Consider the following 25,436-nt stretch of genomic DNA (forward strand, 5'->3'; position numbering starts at 1 on the left):
GAAGAGCATGGCTTCCGACTTCCTGCAGTTGACTTTGGCCCCTAAAGCCCGGCCGAACCTCTCACACGTCTGGACGAGGGCGTCGACTGAACCACGATCAGCGCAGAAGACGGTGACGTCGTCCATGTAGAGCGAGCACTTGACCACGTGTCGTCCCGGACCCGGTGCGGTGATCCCTCTGATCTCTCCATTCTGCCGGATAGCCTCTGCGAAGAGTTCTATAACACAAACAAAAAGAAGAGGTGATAGAGAGCAGCCTTGTCTGACCCCAGAGAGGACAGGGAAGGGGTCAGTCTTCCAGCCGTTCACCAACACCGAGCTGTGGATATCAAAATACATCAGACGGACATACGAACAAAACATGTTACCCAAACCTAACCGGTGCAGAGCTCGGCCCATGAACTCGTGGGAAACCCGGTCGAAGGCCTTCTCCTGATCCAAGGAGACCAGGGCCGCGTGTGCGCGGCGGACCTTGATGTACTCGACCGTGTCCCGCACGAGAGCGAGGCTGTCTGCGATGCGACGTCCAGGGATGCCGCAGGTCTGGTCCGGGTGGATGATCCGTCCGATGACCGTCTTAAGTCGTGTCGCCATCGTCTTGGCCAGGATCTTGTAGTCCACGTTGAGCAGAGTGATGGGACGCCAATTTCTCAGGTCGCACCTCTCTCCCTTCCGCTTGTACAGGATCGTGACCATTCCTTCCCTCAAAGATGGAGGCATTCTACCCTCCACCACCATCTCCTCGTACAGATCCAACAGGTCCGGACAGATGAGGTCTCCCAGCGCTACATAGAGCTCCGCTGGAAGACCATCACTGCCCGGGGTCCTGCCGGTCCTAAAGGATTTAGCGGCAGAGAGCAATTCGCCCACCATCAGAGGTTTGTCCAAGGCTACCGTGCCTGCAGGATCAAGATGGTTAGTGATACCTGACAGGAACTTATCAGCAGCGTCGGGGTCGGTAGTCTTGTGGGAGTAGAGTTCGCTGTAGAAGTCGCTGACGACCCTCATCACGTCCTCCTTCCCACGTCGCATGTTTCCGCTCTCGTCTCGCAGCTCGTTCAGGGGCGTGTGACCGGCATGAAGTTTCCTGAAAAAGAATGAGTTACATTTCTCACCCTTCTCCAGATTCTCCACTTTGGAACGGAAGACGATTCGCTTGGACTCCTCCTCAAAGTGCCTTTTCAGGCTCTTCTTGGTCTCCTCCAGCTCCTCCCTCACGTCCCAGCCGCAGTGAAGAAGGTCCTGCAGCGACCGCAGCTCGCGCTGCAGCCCTCTGAAGTCCCTCCTCTTCTCACACGCCTGTTGTCGACCCTTGGCCTGAAAGAAACAGCGAAACTCAAGTTTAACATATTCCCACCAATCAGAGACTGTTTGGAAGCTACCCTTGTAGGACTGCCACATTGCGTAGGCTGCTCTCAGCTCCTCCACGACTTCATCCTGAGCCAGCAGAGCACAATTCAGCTTCCAGGAGCCGGGGCCGGACGGAAAACCGTCGCCGAGGACACCTTGTAAGTGAATGGCTCTGTGGTCGGAGAAGAAGCAGGGGACCATCGAGTGCCTACTCTGCCTGACTGCCCGAGAGGTGAACACAAAGTCAATCCTGGAGCGAAGTGAGCCATCGGGTCGGCTCCACGAATAGTTTGTGGAGCCTCTCCCCATGGAGCCCACCACGTCCTGAAGAGAGGCCTCGGTTACCATCTCGATGAGCAGCTTGGACGTGATGTCCAACTTGGCAGATGTGCCAGAACTACGACCATCCTCCTCGATGGGGCAGTTGAAATCCCCGGCCATCACTAAGGTCCTGGTGGTGGCAAGCTGAAGCCGCAGGGTCTGGAAAAGCTCCAAACGCTCATTCTTCAGTGGGGACGCATACACGTTGATGAACCTGACAGGTTCTCCCGCCCAGTTGCCATCTACAACAAGAGCCCTGCCGCAGATGAGCTCCTGGACGGACTCAAGCGTGAATGCGCCCCCCCTGATCAGAATTGCGACCCCCGCAGACTTGCAGTCACCCCCACCAGACCAGTAGGATGGACCGTGGGACCACTCCCTGGCCAGATGTTTGAAGGACCTAGAGGAGGGAAGGGAACATTCCTGCAACATATAAACATCACACAACTGGGAAGTAAGGAAGGCATAAATAGTCTGACGTCTGAACTTGTCCTTGATGCTCCTGACATTAATGGAAAATAAGTTAATATTAGCCATCATGTAGGGAAAAAAGAAAAAGTTAGCGCAGGCAATACACCTTAGTTACCACTCCGGTCGGGTGGTCCCTCGTCGGTGTTGACTGCTGGTGACGGGATCACCAGCAGGCCCTCTTCCTCCATCTGGTCAAGCAGCGCGGCCTCGATCTCGGCGACCACCAGTTCCTCCTCTTCTGGCTCGGCCACCAGGGTCTCAACCATGTGCTCCATCTCTTCTGGCTCAGGGAGGGTATCCTCCTTTTCGCCTACGAAATCCAGAATCTTCTTTTTGGAGGATTCAGTAGCAGGGCTGTCCTCCACCTTCCTCTTTCCCCGGGTTGGAACTGGGGAGACAAGAAGGGGAAAATCCTCCTCGGAATAGATAGCGGCGGGTGGAGGAAAGGTTAATTCCACCGCTACCATGGTCTGGGGAGGGAGAGTGGCTGCCGGGGCAGGGGAAAGGACACCTGCTGAGGAGTAGGGGAAGGAGGAAGAGGAAGTGGAATCCTCAGCAGGGGTGGCCGGGGTGGGGGGGGATTGGACGGGGGTGGCAGGGGGAGGGATCGAGAGAGGGGTGACAGAACTCTTACCCTCCTTTGACTTTTTCTTCTGCTTCGGAGCTGCTGGGACCGTCGCTGGGGCTTTGGCCACCGACTCCTTGACCGCTTTGGCCTTGGTCGTCTCAGCCTTGGCCGCTGGGGCCTTGGTCGTCGCGTCCTTGACCTTCACAGGCCTGGTCGTCGGGGCCTTGTCCTCCGGAGCTGGGGTCGTCGCAACCACCGATGCCCAGGATCTCTCACGCTTGGGGCAATCCTTGTACAGATGAGCCGCCAGCCCACACAGGTTGCAGGACGTCTTCTTCGGGCAGTCCTTCGAGCTGTGTCCTGTCACTCGACAAATCCTGCAGGCATCCTCCTTGCAGTCCTTCATCTCGTGGCCGTTCTTGCCGCATCTCCTGCAGTTCCGCGGCATGTCCGGGTAATAGATGAGGCCGTAGGAGTTGCCCAGGGAGAATGTCGGGGGCAGGTGCCGAAGTCCGTCTGAGTACGCCAGGTCCCTGTGAAGTCTAACGGTCACCGACCACTTACCTGTCCAGAAGCCGAGTCCATTCAGGATGTGAGAGGGTTCCTTCACAACCAAACAGAAGCGTCTCAGGAAGGTACAGATGTCTTGGCCTGGGGTGTGCGGGTTGCGCATGGAGACCGTGATCCTCCTTTCGTCCCTCTGGATAGGGCAGCTACCTGTAAAGGCAGAGAAAGAATTATCCGGTCCTTTTGCGCTTACCATTTCCCAGAACCTCCTGCAGGTGTTCACAGTGGCGAAGGTGACGAAGAAGATCCCCGTCAAGAAGGTCTGGATGCTGAGGGTGTCCGACCTGGAGAAGCCTCGATCCAGCAGCATCTTCTGGCAGAACACGTCCGAGGACATATCCGGCACCCTCCCATCCACTTCCTTCAGCTTCAGGGCCACCGTCTGCCGCATCCATGGCTCCAGGGCTGGAGCTTCGTGGCGGCGCTTCTGGGGTCCCTTCTGCTGGCCAGTCGTGGAGGCAGAGTCCTTGGGGTCAGAATAGGCTCCTGGCTGGGCCCTCCTGGCTGTCCCCTGCTCCAGGCTCTTCTTTTCGGTCTTCCTCGCAGCGCTTGCCATGGCTTTCCTCCTGCAGTTACTTCTTGGAGCTGGAACTGGAACTCTTCCCGGAATGGGTGGAGCTATGCAGATTCTTCTCCCGTCGTGTTCTGGACAAATTCCCCGAAAGGTCTTTGTCTCTATGATTTTCTTCCTCGAAGATTCCACAGGACAGCCCGATTCTTCTCCGAGTCTTCGTCTTCTTCTGGATTCTTTAGAGCTTCTTCCTCCCACCGATATCCGCCTTCCTTCTCCGATGTCAGCTGGGCTCCGAAGCTCTTCTCCTTCCGAGTTCGATCGCTCTCGTCAAGTGTAGATCGTAGCTCTTGTGTTCTTAAAAGAACAGATACTACACTTGATCTTAGCCAAAAGGCTGAGAAGCGATAACCAGAATTGGTTTCCGACTACGGTGCCACCCAAGGATTCTGAAAAGTCCATTTGTGGAGATGGCCACCTGGACTCCCGTTAAGAAGACATGCTGTCAACCTCTAGATCCCTCACATGCCTGCACTTTTCGGCTTGCTGCTGCTGCAATCCACGCGTTTTAGATCTGCATAACTCCACCTCTTTTAGCACAGTACCCTCAACCCCCGGCTGTTCCCACCCGCCTCAACACCGTTGGAAGGGAGGAGAACCAATTAAGGCAGGGGGGGGGGGTGGAACGAGCAGCTGTCTACCCTTAGCAGGAGGGTTGCTGATTAATTACCTCTCCTGCTGCTGCTGCTGGCTGTCCAGCAGCAGACTGAAGGTGGCTGCTGCTGTGCGCAGGTATATAAAGGCTCAGAGCCTATTATGACACGCGCAGCCAGCGTTCCATTGCCACATTCCGTCTACTGCAGGCGGGATACCTGGATGGCTGAATGTCACTGAGAAGCTCACAGAGACCGCCATAAGAAACAGTTTAAAAGAATGCCACAGACTAATCAACCAAACTTTTTGGGTTGGTTTCTCTTTTATAGTCTGCAGGCATTAAATGAAAGAAGTCAGTGTTCCAGCAGAGGGAGACAACGTTTCAGAAAAGGCATTGTAGCAAACCAAAAAAGAAATTTTAAGCGCAGCAGAGTAACCAGCTCACATACCTGTTAGCTCAGGTGAGTTTGAAAGGCTGCTGTTGATAACAAGGGCATTTGCTAAATAGATGGTGTGTGTGCAACAATATACTGAAAGGTCAATTATATTGTGCAGCTTATCTCACCACCTGTAGTTATTTAGGTGAAAGCTCCAAAATGCTTGCCTAATATGTCTGTTTATCCAAAAGGAAGTATAGAGGGAGAGCTAGATTTATAGCATTACATTACATGGCAATGCAATGCACAGTTGCTGAAGTTGAACCAAAATGAGCTTGTCATCTGGCTTCTGCAACTTTTAACATGAAAAATCCAATGAGGAGAAGAAAAGCAAAGCCAAAGAGTCCATCCCAAAATCCGACAAACAAGCAAAATGAACAAAAAGCATTGAATTCAATTCTTTCTGATTTTAGAAACTGCATTAAAGAAGGGGTGCACCGGTCCTGGAGATACTGCAATACCAGGTCAATGCGTGGAGTGGACAGAGCAAGCTCTTTTTCCATCTCCCTGTTCTAAAAATCCATTTAATATATGGTCCCCAGATAGGGAACGTATCAGATATTAAACTGATAAGAACAGATACTACACTTGATCTTAGCCAAAAGGCCGAGAAGCGATAACCAGAATTGGTTTCCGACTACGGTGCCACCCAAGGATTCTGAAAAGTCCATTTGTGGAGATGGCCACCTGGACTCCCGTTAAGAAGACATGCTGTCAACCTCTAGATCCCTCACATGCCTGCACTTTTCGGCTTGCTGCTGCTGCAATCCACGCGTTTTAGATCTGCATAACTCCACCTCTTTTAGCACAGTACCCTCAACCCCCAGCTGTTCCCACCCGCCTCAACACCGTTGGAAGGGAGGAGAACCAATTAAGGCGGGGGGGGGTGGAACGAGCAGCTGTCTACCCTTAGCAGGAGGGTTGCTGATTAATTACCTCTCCTGCTGCTGCTGCTGCTGGCTGTCCAGCAGCAGACTGAAGGTGGCTGCTGCTGTGCGCAGGTATATAAAGGCTCAGAGCCTATTATGACACGCGCAGCCAGCGTTCCATTGCCACATTCCGTCTACTGCAGGCGGGATACCTGGATGGCTGAATGTCACTGAGAAGCTCACAGAGACCGCCATAAGCAACAGTTTAAAAGAATGCCACAGACTAATCAACCAAACTTTTTGGGTTGGTTTCTCTTTTATAGTCTGCAGGCATTAAATGAAAGAAGTCAGTGTTCCAGCAGAGGGAGACAACGTTTCAGAAAAGGCATTGTAGCAAACCAAAAAAGAAATTTTAAGCGCAGCAGAGTAACCAGCTCACATACCTGTTAGCTCAGGTGAGTTTAAAAGGCTGCTGTTGATAACAAGGGCATTTGCTAAATAGATGGTGTGTGTGCAACAATATACTGAAAGGTCAATTATATTGTGCAGCTTATCTCACCACCTGTAGTTATTTAGGTGAAAGCTCCAAAATGCTTGCCTAATATGTCTGTTTATCCAAAAGGAAGTATAGAGGGAGAGCTAGATAGATAGCATTGCATTACATTACATTACATGGCAATGCAATGCACAGTTGCTGAAGTTGAACCAAAATGAGCTTGTCATCTGGCTTCTGCAACTTTTAACATGAAAAATCCAATGAGGAGAAGAAAAGCAAAGCCAAAGAGTCCATCCCAAAATCCGACAAACAAGCAAAATGAACAAAAAGCATTGAATTCAATTCTTTCTGATTTTAGAAACTGCATTAAAGAAGGGGTGCACCGGTCCTGGAGATACTGCAATACCAGGTCAATGCGTGGAGTGGACAGAGCAAGCTCTTTTTCCATCTCCCTGTTCTAAAAATCCATTTAATATATGGTCCCCAGATAGGGGACGTATCAGATATTAAACTGATAAGAACAGATACTACACTTGATCTTAGCCAAAAGGCCGAGAAGCGATAACCAGAATTGGTTTCCGACTACGGTGCCACCCAAGGATTCTGAAAAGTCCATTTGTGGAGATGGCCACCTGGACTCCCGTTAAGAAGACATGCTGTCAACCTCTAGATCCCTCACATGCCTGCACTTTTCGGCTTGCTGCTGCTGCAATCCACGCGTTTTAGATCTGCATAACTCCACCTCTTTTAGCACAGTACCCTCAACCCCCGGCTGTTCCCACCCGCCTCAACACCGTTGGAAGGGAGGAGAACCAATTAAGGCGGGGGGGGTGGTGGAACGAGCAGCTGTCTACCCTTAGCAGGAGGGTTGCTGATTAATTACCTCTCCTGCTGCTGCTGCTGCTGGCTGTCCAGCAGCAGACTGAAGGTGGCTGCTGCTGTGCGCAGGTATATAAAGGCTCAGAGCCTATTATGACACGCGCAGCCAGCGTTCCATTGCCACATTCCGTCTACTGCAGGCGGGATACCTGGATGGCTGAATGTCACTGAGAAGCTCACAGAGACCGCCATAAGCAACAGTTTAAAAGAATGCCACAGACTAATCAACCAAACTTTTTGGGTTGGTTTCTCTTTTATAGTCTGCAGGCATTAAATGAAAGAAGTCAGTGTTCCAGCAGAGGGAGACAACGTTTCAGAAAAGGCATTGTAGCAAACCAAAAAAGAAATTTTAAGCGCAGCAGAGTAACCAGCTCACATACCTGTTAGCTCAGGTGAGTTTAAAAGGCTGCTGTTGATAACAAGGGCATTTGCTAAATAGATGGTGTGTGTGCAACAATATACTGAAAGGTCAATTATATTGTGCAGCTTATCTCACCACCTGTAGTTATTTAGGTGAAAGCTCCAAAATGCTTGCCTAATATGTCTGTTTATCCAAAAGGAAGTATAGAGGGAGAGCTAGATAGATAGCATTGCATTACATTACATTACATGGCAATGCAATGCACAGTTGCTGAAGTTGAACCAAAATGAGCTTGTCATCTGGCTTCTGCAACTTTTAACATGAAAAATCCAATGAGGAGAAGAAAAGCAAAGCCAAAGAGTCCATCCCAAAATCCGACAAACAAGCAAAATGAACAAAAAGCATTGAATTCAATTCTTTCTGATTTTAGAAACTGCATTAAAGAAGGGGTGCACCGGTCCTGGAGATACTGCAATACCAGGTCAATGCGTGGAGTGGACAGAGCAAGCTCTTTTTCCATCTCCCTGTTCTAAAAATCCATTTAATATATGGTCCCCAGAGAGGGGACGTATCAGATATTAAACTGATAAGAACAGATACTACACTTGATCTTAGCCAAAAGGCCGAGAAGCGATAACCAGAATTGGTTTCCGACTACGGTGCCACCCAAGGATTCTGAAAAGTCCATTTGTGGAGATGGCCACCTGGACTCCCGTTAAGAAGACATGCTGTCAACCTCTAGATCCCTCACATGCCTGCACTTTTCGGCTTGCTGCTGCTGCAATCCACGCGTTTTAGATCTGCATAACTCCACCTCTTTTAGCACAGTACCCTCAAACCCCGGCTGTTCCCACCCGCCTCAACACCGTTGGAAGGGAGGAGAACCAATTAAGGCGGGGGGGGGGGTGGAACGAGCAGCTGTCTACCCTTAGCAGGAGGGTTGCTGATTAATTACCTCTCCTGCTGCTGCTGCTGCTGGCTGTCCAGCAGCAGACTGAAGGTGGCTGCTGCTGTGCGCAGGTATATAAAGGCTCAGAGCCTATTATGACACGCGCAGCCAGCGTTCCATTGCCACATTCCGTCTACTGCAGGCGGGATACCTGGATGGCTGAATGTCACTGAGAAGCTCACAGAGACCGCCATAAGCAACAGTTTAAAAGAATGCCACAGACTAATCAACCAAACTTTTTGGGTTGGTTTCTCTTTTATAGTCTGCAGGCATTAAATGAAAGAAGTCAGTGTTCCAGCAGAGGGAGACAACGTTTCAGAAAAGGCATTGTAGCAAACCAAAAAAGAAATTTTAAGCGCAGCAGAGTAACCAGCTCACATACCTGTTAGCTCAGGTGAGTTTAAAAGGCTGCTGTTGATAACAAGGGCATTTGCTAAATAGATGGTGTGTGTGCAACAATATACTGAAAGGTCAATTATATTGTGCAGCTTATCTCACCACCTGTAGTTATTTAGGTGAAAGCTCCAAAATGCTTGCCTAATATGTCTGTTTATCCAAAAGGAAGTATAGAGGGAGAGCTAGATAGATAGCATTGCATTACATTACATTACATGGCAATGCAATGCACAGTTGCTGAAGTTGAACCAAAATGAGCTTGTCATCTGGCTTCTGCAACTTTTAACATGAAAAATCCAATGAGGAGAAGAAAAGCAAAGCCAAAGAGTCCATCCCAAAATCCGACAAACAAGCAAAATGAACAAAAAGCATTGAATTCAATTCTTTCTGATTTTAGAAACTGCATTAAAGAAGGGGTGCACCGGTCCTGGAGATACTGCAATACCAGGTCAATGTGTGGAGTGGACAGAGCAAGCTCTTTTTCCATCTCCCTGTTCTAAAAATCCATTTAATATATGGTCCCCAGATAGGGGACGTATCAGATATTAAACTGATAAGAACAGATACTACACTTGATCTTAGCCAAAAGGCCGAGAAGCGATAACCAGAATTGGTTTCCGACTACGGTGCCACCCAAGGATTCTGAAAAGTCCATTTGTGGAGATGGCCACCTGGACTCCCGTTAAGAAGACATGCTGTCAACCTCTAGATCCCTCACATGCCTGCACTTTTCGGCTTGCTGCTGCTGCAATCCACGCGTTTTAGATCTGCATAACTCCACCTCTTTTAGCACAGTACCCTCAACCCCCGGCTGTTCCCACCCGCCTCAACACCGTTGGAAGGGAGGAGAACCAATTAAGGCGGGGGGGGGGTGGAACGAGCAGCTGTCTACCCTTAGCAGGAGGGTTGCTGATTAATTACCTCTCCTGCTGCTGCTGCTGCTGGCTGTCCAGCAGCAGACTGAAGGTGGCTGCTGCTGTGCGCAGGTATATAAAGGCTCAGAGCCTATTATGACACGCGCAGCCAGCGTTCCATTGCCACATTCCGTCTACTGCAGGCGGGATACCTGGATGGCTGAATGTCACTGAGAAGCTCACAGAGACCGCCATAAGCAACAGTTTAAAAGAATGCCACAGACTAATCAACCAAACTTTTTGGGTTGGTTTCTCTTTTATAGTCTGCAGGCATTAAATGAAAGAAGTCAGTGTTCCAGCAGAGGGAGACAACGTTTCAGAAAAGGCATTGTAGCAAACCAAAAAAGAAATTTTAAGCGCAGCAGAGTAACCAGCTCACATACCTGTTAGCTCAGGTGAGTTTAAAAGGCTGCTGTTGATAACAAGGGCATTTGCTAAATAGATGGTGTGTGTGCAACAATATACTGAAAGGTCAATTATATTGTGCAGCTTATCTCACCACCTGTAGTTATTTAGGTGAAAGCTCCAAAATGCTTGCCTAATATGTCTGTTTATCCAAAAGGAAGTATAGAGGGAGAGCTAGATAGATAGCATTGCATTACATTACATTACATGGCAATGCAATGCACAGTTGCTGAAGTTGAACCAAAATGAGCTTGTCATCTGGCTTCTGCAACTTTTAACATGAAAAATCCAATGAGGAGAAGAAAAGCAAAGCCAAAGAGTCCATCCCAAAATCCGACAAACAAGCAAAATGAACAAAAAGCATTGAATTCAATTCTTTCTGATTTTAGAAACTGCATTAAAGAAGGGGTGCACCGGTCCTGGAGATACTGCAATACCAGGTCAATGCGTGGAGTGGACAGAGCAAGCTCTTTTTCCATCTCCCTGTTCTAAAAATCCATTTAATATATGGTCCCCAGATAGGGGACGTATCAGATATTAAACTGATAAGAACAGATTTTTTTTTTTTTATCGAAAGCCCGAATTCGTGTACAAAACCCGAGTGCGCTTAAAAAAGTGACAAGTGCCACAAAAAAAGTGCACTAGGATGCTGGTCTTCTTGAAACCCTCTCCAAAAGGAGAAGGGTCCCCCAAACCATTCCCCGTCCCTCCGAGCCAGAAGGCCACAGCGAGGAACAGGGACAAATAGCCACCTCCAGCCGAAACCAGAGGCGTCCCAATCTTACCCCCAATACCTGCCCGAGTTCTCACCCGAGCAAGGCACTGGGAGCCAAAAGACTGTGCTCCCCTCCCGGAAGAGGGGAGCCAACATCGCTCTCCTCCCGAAAGAGGAGAGCCAGGGGGGTTCAGGGGGGAGCGGAACCTGATGGCCACACACTCCCCCCCTAGACCTGCCAAGAGAGTAACCCGTTAAGGAACCGCATCCCGACAAAATCCTAGTAAGGACGTGGACACACGTGAATAAGTGGACACACAGTGACAAAAAAATTAAATAAATAGTGAAGGTTTCACAGTATAATACTGCCCGGACCTTCGACCGGGAATTGAAAAATTCCCCATCCTAAGGCCAGAAGGCCCGGAATAAGGGAGTGTGCAAAGAAAGAAAATTTGAAGTGCTTGTGCAAATGTGCCATAAACTCAAGTGGGGTTCCCAATCCCAGTGAGTTAAGGCACCCCAGGGTCACCACTCCTGGGGCACTTCACACTTCGGGCTTTCGATCTTCCCCGGCCCAATGGCGTCGATCCTGGGGGGCCATGCTTTCCACCAGATGACTATATTAGCCACCTGGCGTACTAACAAGCGCCTAAACCGCAGTGTGCATAATGTATCAATCTACTAGGGTGGCCAACATCCAAAACCGCCTTTTCGAAAGATACTACACTTGATCTTAGCCAAAAGGCCGAGAAGCGATAACCAGAATTGGTTTCCGACTACGGTGCCACCCAAGGATTCTGAAAAGTCCATTTGTGGAGATGGCCACCTGGACTCCCGTTAAGAAGACATGCTGTCAACCTCTAGATCCCTCACATGCCTGCACTTTTCGGCTTGCTGCTGCTGCAATCCACGCGTTTTAGATCTGCATAACTCCACCTCTTTTAGCACAGTACCCTCAACCCCCGGCTGTTCCCACCCGCCTCAACACCGTTGGAAGGGAGGAGAACCAATAAAGGCGGGGGGGGGTGGAACGAGCAGCTGTCTACCCTTAGCAGGAGGGTTGCTGATTAATTACCTCTCCTGCTGCTGCTGCTGCTGGCTGTCCAGCAGCAGACTGAAGGTGGCTGCTGCTGTGCGCAGGTATATAAAGGCTCAGAGCCTATTATGACACGCGCAGCCAGCGTTCCATTGCCACATTCCGTCTACTGCAGGCGGGATACCTGGATGGCTGAATGTCACTGAGAAGCTCACAGAGACCGCCATAAGCAACAGTTTAAAAGAATGCCACAGACTAATCAACCAAACTTTTTGGGTTGGTTTCTCTTTTATAGTCTGCAGGCATTAAATGAAAGAAGTCAGTGTTCCAGCAGAGGGAGACAACGTTTCAGAAAAGGCATTGTAGCAAACCAAAAAAGAAATTTTAAGCGCAGCAGAGTAACCAGCTCACATACCTGTTAGCTCAGGTGAGTTTAAAAGGCTGCTGTTGATAACAAGGGCATTTGCTAAATAGATGGTGTGTGTGCAACAATATACTGAAAGGTCAATTATATTGTGCAGCTTATCTCACCACCTGTAGTTATTTAGGTGAAAGCTCCAAAATGCTTGCCTAATATGTCTGTTTATCCAAAAGGAAGTATAGAGGGAGAGCTAGATAGATAGCATTGCATTACATTACATTACATGGCAATGCAATGCACAGTTGCTGAAGATGAACCAAAATGAGCTTGTCATCTGGCTTCTGCAACTTTTAACATGAAAAATCCAATGAGGAGAAGAAAAGCAAAGCCAAAGAGTCCATCCCAAAATCCGACAAACAAGCAAAATGAACAAAAAGCATTGAATTCAATTCTTTCTGATTTTAGAAACTGCATTAAAGAAGGGGTGCACCGGTCCTGGAGATACTGCAATACCAGGTCAATGCGTGGAGTGGACAGAGCAAGCTCTTTTTCCATCTCCCTGTTCTAAAAATCCATTTAATATATGGTCCCCAGATAGGGGACGTATCAGATATTAAACTGATAAGAACAGATACTACACTTGATCTTAGCCAAAAGGCCGAGAAGCGATAACCAGAATTGGTTTCCGACTACGGTGCCACCCAAGGATTCTGAAAAGTCCATTTGTGGAGATGGCCACCTGGACTCCCGTTAAGAAGACATGCTGTCAACCTCTAGATCCCTCACATGCCTGCACTTTTCGGCTTGCTGCTGCTGCAATCCACGCGTTTTAGATCTGCATAACTCCACCTCTTTTAGCACAGTACCCTCAACCCCCGGCTGTTCCCACCCGCCTCAACACCGTTGGAAGGGAGGAGAACCAATTAAGGCGGGGGGGGGGGTGGAACGAGCAGCTGTCTACCCTTAGCAGGAGGGTTGCTGATTAATTACCTCTCCTGCTGCTGCTGCTGGCTGTCCAGCAGCAGACTGAAGGTGGCTGCTGCTGTGCGCAGGTATATAAAGGCTCAGAGCCTATTATGACACGCGCAGCCAGCGTTCCATTGCCACATTCCGTCTACTGCAGGCGGGATACCTGGATGGCTGAATGTCACTGAGAAGCTCACAGAGACCGCCATAAGCAACAGTTTAAAAGAATGCCACAGACTAATCAACCAAACTTTTTGGGTTGGTTTCTCTTTTATAGTCTGCAGGCATTAAATGAAAGAAGTCAGTGTTCCAGCAGAGGGAGACAACGTTTCAGAAAAGGCATTGTAGCAAACCAAAAAAGAAATTTTAAGCGCAGCAGAGTAACCAGCTCACATACCTGTTAGCTCAGGTGAGTTTAAAAGGCTGCTGTTGTTAACAAGGGCATTTGCTAAATAGATGGTGTGTGTGCAACAATATACTGAAAGGTCAATTATATTGTGCAGCTTATCTCACCACCTGTAGTTATTTAGGTGAAAGCTCCAAAATGCTTGCCTAATATGTCTGTTTATCCAAAAGGAAGTATAGAGGGAGAGCTAGATAGATAGCATTGCATTACATTACATTACATGGCAATGCAATGCACAGTTGCTGAAGTTGAACCAAAATGAGCTTGTCATCTGGCTTCTGCAACTTTTAACATGAAAAATCCAATGAGGAGAAGAAAAGCAAAGCCAAAGAGTCCATCCCAAAATCCGACAAACAAGCAAAATGAACAAAAAGCATTGAATTCAATTCTTTCTGATTTTAGAAACTGCATTAAAGAAGGGGTGCACCGGTCCTGGAGATACTGCAATACCAGGTCAATGCGTGGAGTGGACAGAGCAAGCTCTTTTTCCATCTCCCTGTTCTAAAAATCCATTTAATATATGGTCCCCAGATAGGGGACATATCAGATATTAAACTGATAAGAACAGATACTACACTTGATCTTAGCCAAAAGGCCGAGAAGCGATAACCAGAATTGGTTTCCGACTACGGTGCCACCCAAGGATTCTGAAAAGTCCATTTGTGGAGATGGCCACCTGGACTCCCGTTAAGAAGACATGCTGTCAACCTCTAGATCCCTCACATGCCTGCACTTTTCGGCTTGCTGCTGCTGCAATCCACGCGTTTTAGATCTGCATAACTCCACCTCTTTTAGCACAGTACCCTCAACCCCCGGCTGTTCCCACCCGCCTCAACACCGTTGGAAGGGAGGAGAACCAATTAAGGCGGGGGGGGGTGGAACGAGCAGCTGTCTACCCTTAGCAGGAGGGTTGCTGATTAATTACCTCTCCTGCTGCTGCTGCTGCTGGCTGTCCAGCAGCAGACTGAAGGTGGCTGCTGCTGTGCGCAGGTATATAAAGGCTCAGAGCCTATTATGACACGCGCAGCCAGCGTTCCATTGCCACATTCCGTCTACTGCAGGCGGGATACCTGGATGGCTGAATGTCACTGAGAAGCTCACAGAGACCGCCATAAGCAACAGTTTAAAAGAATGCCACAGACTAATCAACCAAACTTTTTGGGTTGGTTTCTCTTTTATAGTCTGCAGGCATTAAATGAAAGAAGTCAGTGTTCCAGCAGAGGGAGACAACGTTTCAGAAAAGGCATTGTAGCAAACCAAAAAAGAAATTTTAAGCGCAGCAGAGTAACCAGCTCACATACCTGTTAGCTCAGGTGAGTTTAAAAGGCTGCTGTTGATAACAAGGGCATTTGCTAAATAGATGGTGTGTGTGCAACAATATACTGAAAGGTCAATTATATTGTGCAGCTTATCTCACCACCTGTAGTTATTTAGGTGAAAGCTCCAAAATGCTTGCCTAATATGTCTGTTTATCCAAAAGGAAGTATAGAGGGAGAGCTAGATAGATAGCATTGCATTACATTACATTACATGGCAATGCAATGCACAGTTGCTGAAGTTGAACCAAAATGAGCTTGTCATCTGGCTTCTGCAACTTTTAACATGAAAAATCCAATGAGGAGAAGAAAAGCAAAGCCAAAGAGTCCATCCCAAAATCCGACAAACAAGCAAAATGAACAAAAAGCATTGAATTCAATTCTTTCTGATTTTAGAAACTGCATTAAAGAAGGGGTGCACCGGTCCTGGAGATACTGCAATACCAGGTCAATGCGTGGAGTGGACAGAGCAAGCTCTTTTTCCATCTCCCTGTTCTAAAAATCCATTTAATATATGGTCCCCAGATAGGGGACGTATCAGATATTAAACTGATAAGAACAGATTTTTTTTTTTTTTTGATTGAATATATCTTTTATTAGCACAAAAAATAAGTTAACAGACAGTGTACAGTGCCTCAGCCCAGTACACACAGAATTCTACATCATATTTACATAGCATGAGGATACGACGCACTAACTAGACACATCGCACCCCTATGCTACACAAAACACTCAATCTGAAAGAAAAAGCATGTCAATCAATACAGTACGACGAACCGTGATAAGGGATAGGGATTGGGAAAAAGGGGATGGGGAGGGGAAAATCACAAGCTTTATTGAAAGACAAGACACATAAGGGGAGAGGGGGAGGAGGGGTTTAGTCCTCATCCTCGTCCTCCGGACCGTCCATGATGGAATAGTCTCTGAGCAGGCTGTGGATCAGCCTGCGGCAGTCCTGGATGGACATCCTCTCCCTCCTCAAGATGAGCCAGTTCCTGGCGACCCAAACGGCATCCTTGAAGCAGTTCATAAGGCGCCAAGCCTAATGGATGGCTCCGACGGTATGAACCCCAGGGAAGAGTCCATAAAGCACAGAATGGTGCGATAGGCTCGCCCTGGGGACAGAGTTCCTCAGGTCGTCCTCAAGTGCAGTCAATAGGCGCTGTGCAAATCCGCAGTCCCAAAAAGTGTGCAAAGATGTTTCCTCCACGAAGGGGCACCTTGGGCAGTACCGGGTCTTGCACAGGTTCCGGGCATGCATGAATGACCGGACGGGCAGTCCGCCCTGAATCGCCATCCACGACAAGTCCTTGTGCCCGTTGGTCAGCCTGTCAGACGACACATTTGTCCACACAGTCTCCAGCGTGTCCTGGTGAAGTCCTGTGATGTTCTCCACGTCATCCTTGGCTCTGATTAGCTTGTGGATAGTTTTGGGCTTCCACAAGTCGGGCTTGAGTCCCTCCAGTTGATGCTCCCCCACAAATCGAACGACGTCTCCGTAGAACCATGGCGTCGTCCAGTTGTAGGGGAAGGAGCTGTCCCACTTGTCCCAGCCGAGTCGCCTCCAAAGAGGAAGCAGGAAGAAGCGAGACATGGACCTGCCCGCGGAGCCATTCTTGACTTGCAAAGTCCGGCGGACACAATCACACCCAAAAGAGGATCGCAGGAGGGTGGGGATATCTGGAACGCCCTTCCCACCCTTGCGAGGCTCCTTGTACATGACGGCCCGCCTGACTCTGTCCATCTTGGATCCCCAGACAAAGTGAAACACTGTCCTGGTAATGGCCCTGCACACAGTGACGTGTGGGGGCCAGGCCTGCGCCGTGTACTGCAAGACGGGCAGGACCTCATTACGCAGGACGAGTGCCTTACCCTCACAAGTGAGGTGTCTGAGGCTCCAGAGTCCGATCCGTTGCTTCACCTTGGCCAAGCTTTCTTGCCAGGACTTGAGGGCCGCTCCTTCCTTCCCGAACCAGACTCCCAGCACCTTGAGGAAATCCGGTTGAATGTTGAAGGGGAAGGGGGCAGAGGAGGCCGGCTGCCAATCCCCGAAGAGCATGGCTTCCGACTTCCTGCAGTTGACTTTGGCCCCTGAAGCCCGGCCGAACCTCTCACACGTCTGGACGAGGGCGTCGACTGAACCACGATCAGCGCAGAAGACGGTGACGTCGTCCATGTAGAGCGAGCACTTGACCTCGTGTCGTCCCGGACCCGGTGCGGTGATCCCTCTGATCTCTCCATTCTGCCGGATAGCCTCTGCGAAGAGTTCTATAACACAAACAAAAAGAAGAGGTGATAGAGGGCAGCCTTGTCTGACCCCAGAGAGGACAGGGAAGGGGTCAGTCTTCCAGCCGTTCACCAATACCGAGCTGTGGATATCAAAATACATCAGACGGACATACGAACAAAACATGTTACCCAAACCTAACCGGTGCAGAGCTCGGCCCATGAACTCGTGGGAAACCCGGTCGAAGGCCTTCTCCTGATCCAAGGAGACCAGGGCCGCGTGTGAGCGGCGGACCTTGATGTACTCGACCGTGTCCCGCACGAGAGCGAGGCTGTCTGCGATGCGACGTCCAGGGATGCCGCAGGTCTGGTCCGGGTGGATGATCCGTCCGATGACCATCTTAAGTCGTGTCGCCATCGTCTTGGCCAGGATCTTGTAGTCCACGTTGAGCAGAGTGATGGGACGCCAATTCCTCAGGTCGCACCTCTCTCCCTTCCGCTTGTACAGGATCGTGACCATTCCTTCCCTCAAAGATGGAGGCATTCTACCCTCCACCACCATCTCCTCGTACAGGTCCAACAGGTCCGGACAGATGAGGTCTCCCAGCGCTACATAGAGCTCCGCTGGAAGACCATCACTGCCCGGGGTCCTGCCGGTCCTAAAGGATTTAGCGGCAGAGAGCAATTCGCCCACCATCAGAGGTTTGTCCAAGGCTGCCGTGCCTGCAGGATCAAGATGGTTAGTGATACCTGACAGGAACTTATCAGCAGCGTCGGGGTCGGTAGTCTTGTGGGAGTAGAGTTCGCTGTAGAAGTCGCTGACGACCCTCATCACGTCCTCCTTCCCACGTCGCATGTTTCCGCTCTCGTCTCGCAGCTCGTTCAGGGGCGTGTGACCGGCATGAAGTTTCCTGAAAAAGAATGAGTTACATTTCTCACCCTTCTCCAGATTCTCCACTTTGGAACGGAAGACGATTCGCTTGGACTCCTCCTCAAAGTGCCTTTTCAGGCTCTTCTTGGTCTCCTCCAGCTCCTCCCTCACGTCCCAGCCGCAGTGAAGAAGGTCCTGCAGCGACCGCAGCTCGCGCTGCAGCCCTCTGAAGTCCCTCCTCTTCTCACACGCCTGTTGTCGACCCTTGGCCTGAAAGAAACAGCGAAACTCAAGTTTAACATATTCCCACCAATCAGAGACTGTTTGGAAGCTACCCTTGTAGGACTGCCACATTGCGTAGGCTGCTCTCAGCTCCTCCACGACTTCATCCTGAGCCAGCAGAGCACAATTCAGCTTCCAGGAGCCGGGGCCGGACGGAAAACCGTCGCCGAGGACACCTTGTAAGTGAATGGCTCTGTGGTCGGAGAAGAAGCAGGAGACCATCGAGTGCCTACTCTGCCTGACTGCCCGAGAGGTGAACACAAAGTCAATCCTGGAGCGGAGTGAGCCATCGGGTCGGCTCCACGAATAGTTCGTGGAGCCTCTCCCCATGGAGCCCACCACGTCCTGAAGAGAGGCCTCGGTTACCATCTCGATGAGCAGCTTGGACGTGATGTCCAACTTGGCAGATGTGCCAGAACTACGACCATCCTCCTCGATGGGGCAGTTGAAATCCCCGGCCATCACTAAGGTCCTGGTGGTGGCAAGCTGAAGCCGCAGGGTCTGGAAAAGCTCCAAACGCTCATTCTTCAGTGGGGACGCATACACGTTGATGAACCTGACAGGTTCTCCCGCCCAGTTGCCATCTACAACAAGAGCCCTGCCGCAGATGAGCTCCTGGACGGACTCAAGCGTGAATGCGCCCCCCCTGATCAGAATTGCGACCCCCGCAGACTTGCAGTCACCCCCACCGGACCAGTAGGATGGACCATGGGACCACTCCCTGGCCAGATGTTTGAAGGACCTAGAGGAGGGAAGGGAACATTCCTGCAACATATAAACATCACACAACTGGGAAGTAAGGAAGGCATAAATAGTCTGACGTCTGAACTTGTCCTTGATGCTCCTGACATTAATGGAAAATAAGTTAATATTAGCCATCATGTAGGGAAAAAAGAAAAAGTTAGCGCAGGCAATACACCTTAGTTACCACTCCGGTCGGGTGGTCCCTCGTCGGTGTTGACTGCTGGTGACGGGATCACCAGCAGGCCCTCTTCCTCCATCTGGTCAAGCAGCGCGGCCTCGATCTCGGCGACCACCAGTTCCTCCTCTTCTGGCTCGGCCACCAGGGTCTCAACCATGTGCTCCATCTCTTCTGGCTCAGGGAGGGTATCCTCCTTTTCGCCTACGAAATCCAGAATCTTCTTTTTGGAGGATTCAGTAGCAGGGCTGTCCTCCACCTTCCTCTTTCCCCGGGTTGGAACTGGGGAGACAAGAAGGGGAAAATCCTCCTCGGAATAGATAGCGGCGGGTGGAGGAAAGGTTAATTCCACCGCTACCATGGTCTGGGGAGGGAGAGTGGCTGCCGGGGCAGGGGAAAGGACACCTGCTGAGGAGTAGGGGAAGGAGGAAGAGGAAGTGGAATCTTCAGCAGGGGTGGCCGGGGTGGGGGGGGATTGGACGGGGGTGGCAGGGGGAGGGATCGAGAGAGGGGTGACAGAACTCTTACCCTCCTTTGACTTTTTCTTCTGCTTCGGAGCTGCTGGGACCGTCGCTGGGGCTTTGGCCACCGACTCCTTGACCGCTTTGGCCTTGGTCGTCTCGGCCTTGGCCGCTGGGGCCTTGGTCGTCGCGTCCTTGACCTTCACAGGCCTGGTCGTCGGGGCCTTGTCCTCCGTAGCTGGGGTCGTCGCAACCACCGATGCCCAGGATCTCTCACGCTTGGGGCAATCCTTGTACAGATGAGCCGCCAGCCCACACAGGTTGCAGGACGTCTTCTTCGGGCAGTCCTTCGAGCTGTGTCCCGTCACTCGACAAATCCTGCAGGCATCCTCCTTGCAGTCCTTCATCTCGTGGCCGTTCTTGCCGCATCTCCTGCAGTTCCGCGGCATGTCCGGGTAATAGATGAGGCCGTAGGAGTTGCCCAGGGAGAATGTCGGGGGCAGGTGCCGAAGTCCGTCTGAGTACGCCAGGTCCCTGTGAAGTCTAACGGTCACCGACCACTTACCTGTCCAGAAGCCGAGTCCATTCAGGATGTGAGAAGGTTCCTTCACAACCAAACAGAAGCGTCTCAGGAAGGTACAGATGTCTTGGCCTGGGGTGTGCGGGTTGCGCATGGAGACCGTGATCCTCCTTTCGTCCTTCTGGATAGGGCAGCTACCTGTAAAGGCAGAGAAAGAATTATCCGGTCCTTTTGCGCTTACCATTTCCCAGAACCTCCTGCAGGTGTTCACAGTGGCGAAGGTGACGAAGAAGATCCCCGTCAAGAAGGTCTGGATGCTGAGGGTGTCCGACCTGGAGAAGCCTCGATCCAGCAGCATCTTCTGGCAGAACACGTCCGAGGACATGTCCGGCACCCTCCCATCCACTTCCTTCAGCTTCAGGGCCACCGTCTGCCGCATCCATGGCTCCAGGGCTGGAGCTTCGTGGCGGGGCTTCTGGGGTCCCTTCTGCTGGCCAGTCGTGGAGGCAGAGTCCTTGGGGTCAGAATCGGCTCCTGGCTGGGCCCTCCTGGCTGTCCCCTGCTCCAGGCTCTTCTTTTCGGCCTTCCTCACAGCGCTTGCCATGGCTTTCCTCCTGCAGTTACTTCTTGGAGCTGGATCTGGAACTCTTCCCGGAATGGGTGGAGCTATGCAGATTCTTCTCCCGTCGTGTTCTGGACAAATTCCCCGAAAGGTCTTTGTCTCAATGATTTTCTTCCTCGAAGATTCCACAGGACAGCCCGATTCTTCTCCGAGTCTTCGTCTTCTTCTGGATTCTTTAAAGCTTCTTCCTCCCACCGATATCCGCCTTCCTTCTCCGATGTCAGCTGGGCTCCGAAGCTCTTCTCCTTCCGAGTTCGATCGCTCTCGTCAAGTGTAGATCGTAGCTCTTGTGTTCTTAAAAGAACAGATACTACACTTGATCTTAGCCAAAAGGCCGAGAAGCGATAACCAGAATTGGTTTCCGACTACGGTGCCACCCAAGGATTCTGAAAAGTCCATTTGTGGAGATGGCCACCTGGACTCCCGTTAAGAAGACATGCTGTCAACCTCTAGATCCCTCACATGCCTGCACTTTTCGGCTTGCTGCTGCTGCAATCCACGCGTTTTAGATCTGCATAACTCCACCTCTTTTAGCACAGTACCCTCAACCCCCGGCTGTTCCCACCCGCCTCAACACCGTTGGAAGGGAGGAGAACCAATTAAGGCGGGGGGGGGGTGGAACGAGCAGCTGTCTACCCTTAGCAGGAGGGTTGCTGATTTATTACCTCTCCTGCTGCTGCTGCTGCTGGCTGTCCAGCAGCAGACTGAAGGTGGCTGCTGCTGTGCGCAGGTATATAAAGGCTCGGAGCCTATTATGACACGCGCAGCCAGCGTTCCATTGCCACATTCCGTCTACTGCAGGCGGGATACCTGGATGGCTGAATGTCACTGAGAAGCTCACAGAGACCGCCATAAGCAACAGTTTAAAAGAATGCCACAGACTAATCAACCAAACTTTTTGGGTTGGTTTCTCTTTTATAGTCTGCAGGCATTAAATGAAAGAAGTCAGTGTTCCAGCAGAGGGAGACAACGTTTCAGAAAAGGCATTGTAGCAAACCAAAAAAGAAATTTTAAGCGCAGCAGAGTAACCAGCTCACATACCTGTTAGCTCAGGTGAGTTTAAAGGGCTGCTGTTGATAACAAGGGCATTTGCTAAATAGATGGTGTGTGTGCAACAATATACTGAAAGGTCAATTATATTGTGCAGCTTATCTCACCACCTGTAGTTATTTAGGTGAAAGCTCCAAAATGCTTGCCTAATATGTCTGTTTATCCAAAAGGAAGTATAGAGGGAGAGCTAGAAAGATAGCATTGCATTACATTACATTACATGGCAATGCAATGCACAGTTGCTGAAGTTGAACCAAAATGAGCTTGTCATCTGGCTTCTGCAACTTTTAACATGAAAAATCCAATGAGGAGAAGAAAAGCAAAGCCAAAGAGTCCATCCCAAAATCCGACAAACAAGCAAAATGAACAAAAAGCATTGAATTCAATTCTTTCTGATTTTAGAAACTGCATTAAAGAAGGGGTGCACCGGTCCTGGAGATACTGCAATACCAGGTCAATGCGTGGAGTGGACAGAGCAAGTTCTTTTTCCATCTCCCTGTTCCAAAAATCCATTTAATATATGGTCCCCAGATAGGGGACGTATCAGATATTAAACTGATAAGAACAGATACTACACTTGATCTTAGCCAAAAGGCCGAGAAGCGATAACCAGAATTGGTTTCCGACTACGGTGCCACCCAAGGATTCTGAAAAGTCCATTTGTGGAGATGGCCACCTGGACTCCCGTTAAGAAGACATGCTGTCAACCTCTAGATCCCTCACATGCCTGCACTTTTCGGCTTGCTGCTGCTGCAATCCACGCGTTTTAGATCTGCATAACTCCACCTCTTTTAGCACAGTACCCTCAACCCCCGGCTGTTCCCACCCGCCTCAACACCGTTGGAAGGGAGGAGAACCAATTAAGGCGGGGGGGGGGTGGAACGAGCAGCTGTCTACCCTTAGCAGGAGGGTTGCTGATTAATTACCTCTCCTGCTGCTGCTGCTGCTGGCTGTCCAGCAGCAGACTGAAGGTGGCTGCTGCTGTGCGCAGGTATATAAAGGCTCAGAGCCTATTATGACACGCGCAGCCAGCGTTCCATTGCCACATTCCGTCTACTGCAGGCGGGATACCTGGATGGCTGAATGTCACTGAGAAGCTCACAGAGACCGCCATAAGCAACAGTTTAAAAGAATGCCACAGACTAATCAACCAAACTTTTTGGGTTGGTTTCTCTTTTATAGTCTGCAGGCATTAAATGAAAGAAGTCAGTGTTCCAGCAGAGGGAGACAACGTTTCAGAAAAGGCATTGTAGCAAACCAAAAAAGAAATTTTAAGCGCAGCAGAGTAACCAGCTCACATACCTGTTAGCTCAGGTGAGTTTAAAAGGCTGCTGTTGATAACAAGGGCATTTGCTAAATAGATGGTGTGTGTGCAACAATATACTGAAAGGTCAATTATATTGTGCAGCTTATCTCACCACCTGTAGTTATTTAGGTGAAAGCTCCAAAATGCTTGCCTAATATGTCTGTTTATCCAAAAGGAAGTATAGAGGGAGAGCTAGATAGATAGCATTGCATTACATTACATTACATGGCAATGCAATGCACAGTTGCTGAAGTTGAACCAAAATGAGCTTGTCATCTGGCTTCTGCAACTTTTAACATGAAAAATCCAATGAGGAGAAGAAAAGCAAAGCCAAAGAGTCCATCCCAAAATCCGACAAACAAGCAAAATGAACAAAAAGCATTGAATTCAATTCTTTCTGATTTTAGAAACTGCATTAAAGAAGGGGTGCACCGGTCCTGGAGATACTGCAATACCAGGTCAATGCGTGGAGTGGACAGAGCAAGCTCTTTTTCCATCTCCCTGTTCTAAAAATCCATTTAATATATGGTCCCCAGATAGGGGACGTATCAGATATTAAACTGATAAGAACAGATACTACACTTGATCTTAGCCAAAAGGCCGAGAAGCGATAACCAGAATTGGTTTCCGACTACGGTGCCACCCAAGGATTCTGAAAAGTCCATTTGTGGAGATGGCCACCTGGACTCCCGTTAAGAAGACATGCTGTCAACCTCTAGATCCCTCACATGCCTGCACTTTTCGGCTTGCTGCTGCTGCAATCCACGCGTTTTAGATCTGCATAACTCCACCTCTTTTAGCACAGTACCCTCAACCCCCGGCTGTTCCCACCCGCCTCAACACCGTTGGAAGGGAGGAGAACCAATTAAGGCGGGGGGGGGTGGAACGAGCAGCTGTCTACCCTTAGCAGGAGGGTTGCTGATTAATTACCTCTCCTGCTGCTGCTGCTGCTGGCTGTCCAGCAGCAGACTGAAGGTGGCTGCTGCTGTGCGCAGGTATATAAAGGCTCAGAGCCTATTATGACACGCGCAGCCAGCGTTCCATTGCCACATTCCGTCTACTGCAGGCGGGATACCTGGATGGCTGAATGTCACTGAGAAGCTCACAGAGACTGCCATAAGCAACAGTTTAAAAGAATGCCACAGACTAATCAACCAAACTTTTTGGGTTGGTTTCTCTTTTATAGTCTGCAGGCATTAAATGAAAGAAGTCAGTGTTCCAGCAGAGGGAGACAACGTTTCAGAAAAGGCATTGTAGCAAACCAAAAAAGAAATTTTAAGCGCAGCAGAGTAACCAGCTCACATACCTGTTAGCTCAGGTGAGTTTAAAAGGCTGCTGTTGATAACAAGGGCATTTGCTAAATAGATGGTGTGTGTGCAACAATATACTGAAAGGTCAATTATATTGTGCAGCTTATCTCACCACCTGTAGTTATTTAGGTGAAAGCTCCAAAATGCTTGCCTAATATGTCTGTTTATCCAAAAGGAAGTATAGAGGGAGAGCTAGATAGATAGCATTGCATTACATTACATTACATGGCAATGCAATGCACAGTTGCTGAAGTTGAACCAAAATGAGCTTGTCATCTGGCTTCTGCAACTTTTAACATGAAAAATCCAATGAGGAGAAGAAAAGCAAAGCCAAAGAGTCCATCCCAAAATCCGACAAACAAGCAAAATGAACAAAAAGCATTGAGTTCAATTCTTTCTGATTTTAGAAACTGCATTAAAGAAGGGGTGCACCGGTCCTGGAGATACTGCAATACCAGGTCAATGCGTGGAGTGGACAGAGCAAGCTCTTTTTCCATCTCCCTGTTCTAAAAATCCATTTAATATATGGTCCCCAGATAGGGGACGTATCAGATATTAAACTGATAAGAACAGATACTACACTTGATCTTAGCCAAAAGGCCGAGAAGCGATAACCAGAATTGGTTTCCGACTACGGTGCCACCCAAGGATTCTGAAAAGTCCATTTGTGGAGATGGCCACCTTGACTCCCGTTAAGAAGACATGCTGTCAACCTCTAGATCCCTCACATGCCTGCACTTTTCGGCTTGCTGCTGCTGCAATCCACGCGTTTTAGATCTGCATAGCTCCACCTCTTTTAGCACAGTACCCTCAACCCCCGGCTGTTCCCACCCGCCTCAACACCGTTGGAAGGGAGGAGAACCAATTAAGGCGGGGGGGGGGTGGAACGAGCAGCTGTCTACCCTTAGCAGGAGGGTTGCT

General features: G+C 49.7%; 10 non-coding genes and 4 pseudogenes across 10 annotated transcripts; all 14 read right to left on the reverse strand.

The window, feature by feature from the left end:
* Positions 1 to 4,119: 4,119 nt before the first annotated feature.
* On the reverse strand, positions 4,120 to 4,197 carry LOC141196458 (U2 spliceosomal RNA; annotated as a pseudogene).
* Positions 4,198 to 5,306: 1,109 nt separating this feature from the next.
* On the reverse strand, positions 5,307 to 5,497 carry LOC141195851 (U2 spliceosomal RNA). The gene has a single exon (XR_012268425.1). It is a non-coding gene; the product is annotated as a U2 spliceosomal RNA (small nuclear RNA).
* Positions 5,498 to 6,616: 1,119 nt separating this feature from the next.
* LOC141195475 (U2 spliceosomal RNA) lies at positions 6,617 to 6,807 on the reverse strand. Its single transcript, XR_012268064.1, has one exon. It is a non-coding gene; the product is annotated as a U2 spliceosomal RNA (small nuclear RNA).
* Positions 6,808 to 7,928: 1,121 nt separating this feature from the next.
* LOC141195907 (U2 spliceosomal RNA) lies at positions 7,929 to 8,119 on the reverse strand. The gene has a single exon (XR_012268478.1). It is a non-coding gene; the product is annotated as a U2 spliceosomal RNA (small nuclear RNA).
* Positions 8,120 to 9,240: 1,121 nt separating this feature from the next.
* Positions 9,241 to 9,431, reverse strand: LOC141195958 (U2 spliceosomal RNA). The gene has a single exon (XR_012268529.1). It is a non-coding gene; the product is annotated as a U2 spliceosomal RNA (small nuclear RNA).
* Positions 9,432 to 10,551: 1,120 nt separating this feature from the next.
* On the reverse strand, positions 10,552 to 10,736 carry LOC141196318 (U2 spliceosomal RNA). Its single transcript, XR_012268872.1, has one exon. It is a non-coding gene; the product is annotated as a U2 spliceosomal RNA (small nuclear RNA).
* Positions 10,737 to 11,544: 808 nt separating this feature from the next.
* On the reverse strand, positions 11,545 to 11,620 carry LOC141196498 (U2 spliceosomal RNA; annotated as a pseudogene).
* A 1,119-nt stretch (positions 11,621 to 12,739) lies between these two features.
* Positions 12,740 to 12,930, reverse strand: LOC141195476 (U2 spliceosomal RNA). Its single transcript, XR_012268065.1, has one exon. It is a non-coding gene; the product is annotated as a U2 spliceosomal RNA (small nuclear RNA).
* Positions 12,931 to 14,048: 1,118 nt separating this feature from the next.
* LOC141196654 (U2 spliceosomal RNA) lies at positions 14,049 to 14,239 on the reverse strand. Its single transcript, XR_012269054.1, has one exon. It is a non-coding gene; the product is annotated as a U2 spliceosomal RNA (small nuclear RNA).
* Positions 14,240 to 15,358: 1,119 nt separating this feature from the next.
* On the reverse strand, positions 15,359 to 15,560 carry LOC141196300 (U2 spliceosomal RNA; annotated as a pseudogene).
* A 5,557-nt stretch (positions 15,561 to 21,117) lies between these two features.
* On the reverse strand, positions 21,118 to 21,195 carry LOC141196452 (U2 spliceosomal RNA; annotated as a pseudogene).
* A 1,120-nt stretch (positions 21,196 to 22,315) lies between these two features.
* LOC141196020 (U2 spliceosomal RNA) lies at positions 22,316 to 22,506 on the reverse strand. The gene has a single exon (XR_012268589.1). It is a non-coding gene; the product is annotated as a U2 spliceosomal RNA (small nuclear RNA).
* A 1,120-nt stretch (positions 22,507 to 23,626) lies between these two features.
* On the reverse strand, positions 23,627 to 23,817 carry LOC141195477 (U2 spliceosomal RNA). Its single transcript, XR_012268066.1, has one exon. It is a non-coding gene; the product is annotated as a U2 spliceosomal RNA (small nuclear RNA).
* A 1,119-nt stretch (positions 23,818 to 24,936) lies between these two features.
* On the reverse strand, positions 24,937 to 25,127 carry LOC141195478 (U2 spliceosomal RNA). Its single transcript, XR_012268067.1, has one exon. It is a non-coding gene; the product is annotated as a U2 spliceosomal RNA (small nuclear RNA).
* Between the last annotated feature and the right edge of the window lie 309 nt (positions 25,128 to 25,436).

This window comes from Phyllobates terribilis, unplaced genomic scaffold (assembly GCF_046119375.1).
Source record: "Phyllobates terribilis strain yellow unplaced genomic scaffold, ASM4611937v1 Scaffold_74__1_contigs__length_7073193, whole genome shotgun sequence".
Taxonomy (NCBI): Eukaryota; Metazoa; Chordata; class Amphibia; order Anura; family Dendrobatidae; genus Phyllobates; species Phyllobates terribilis.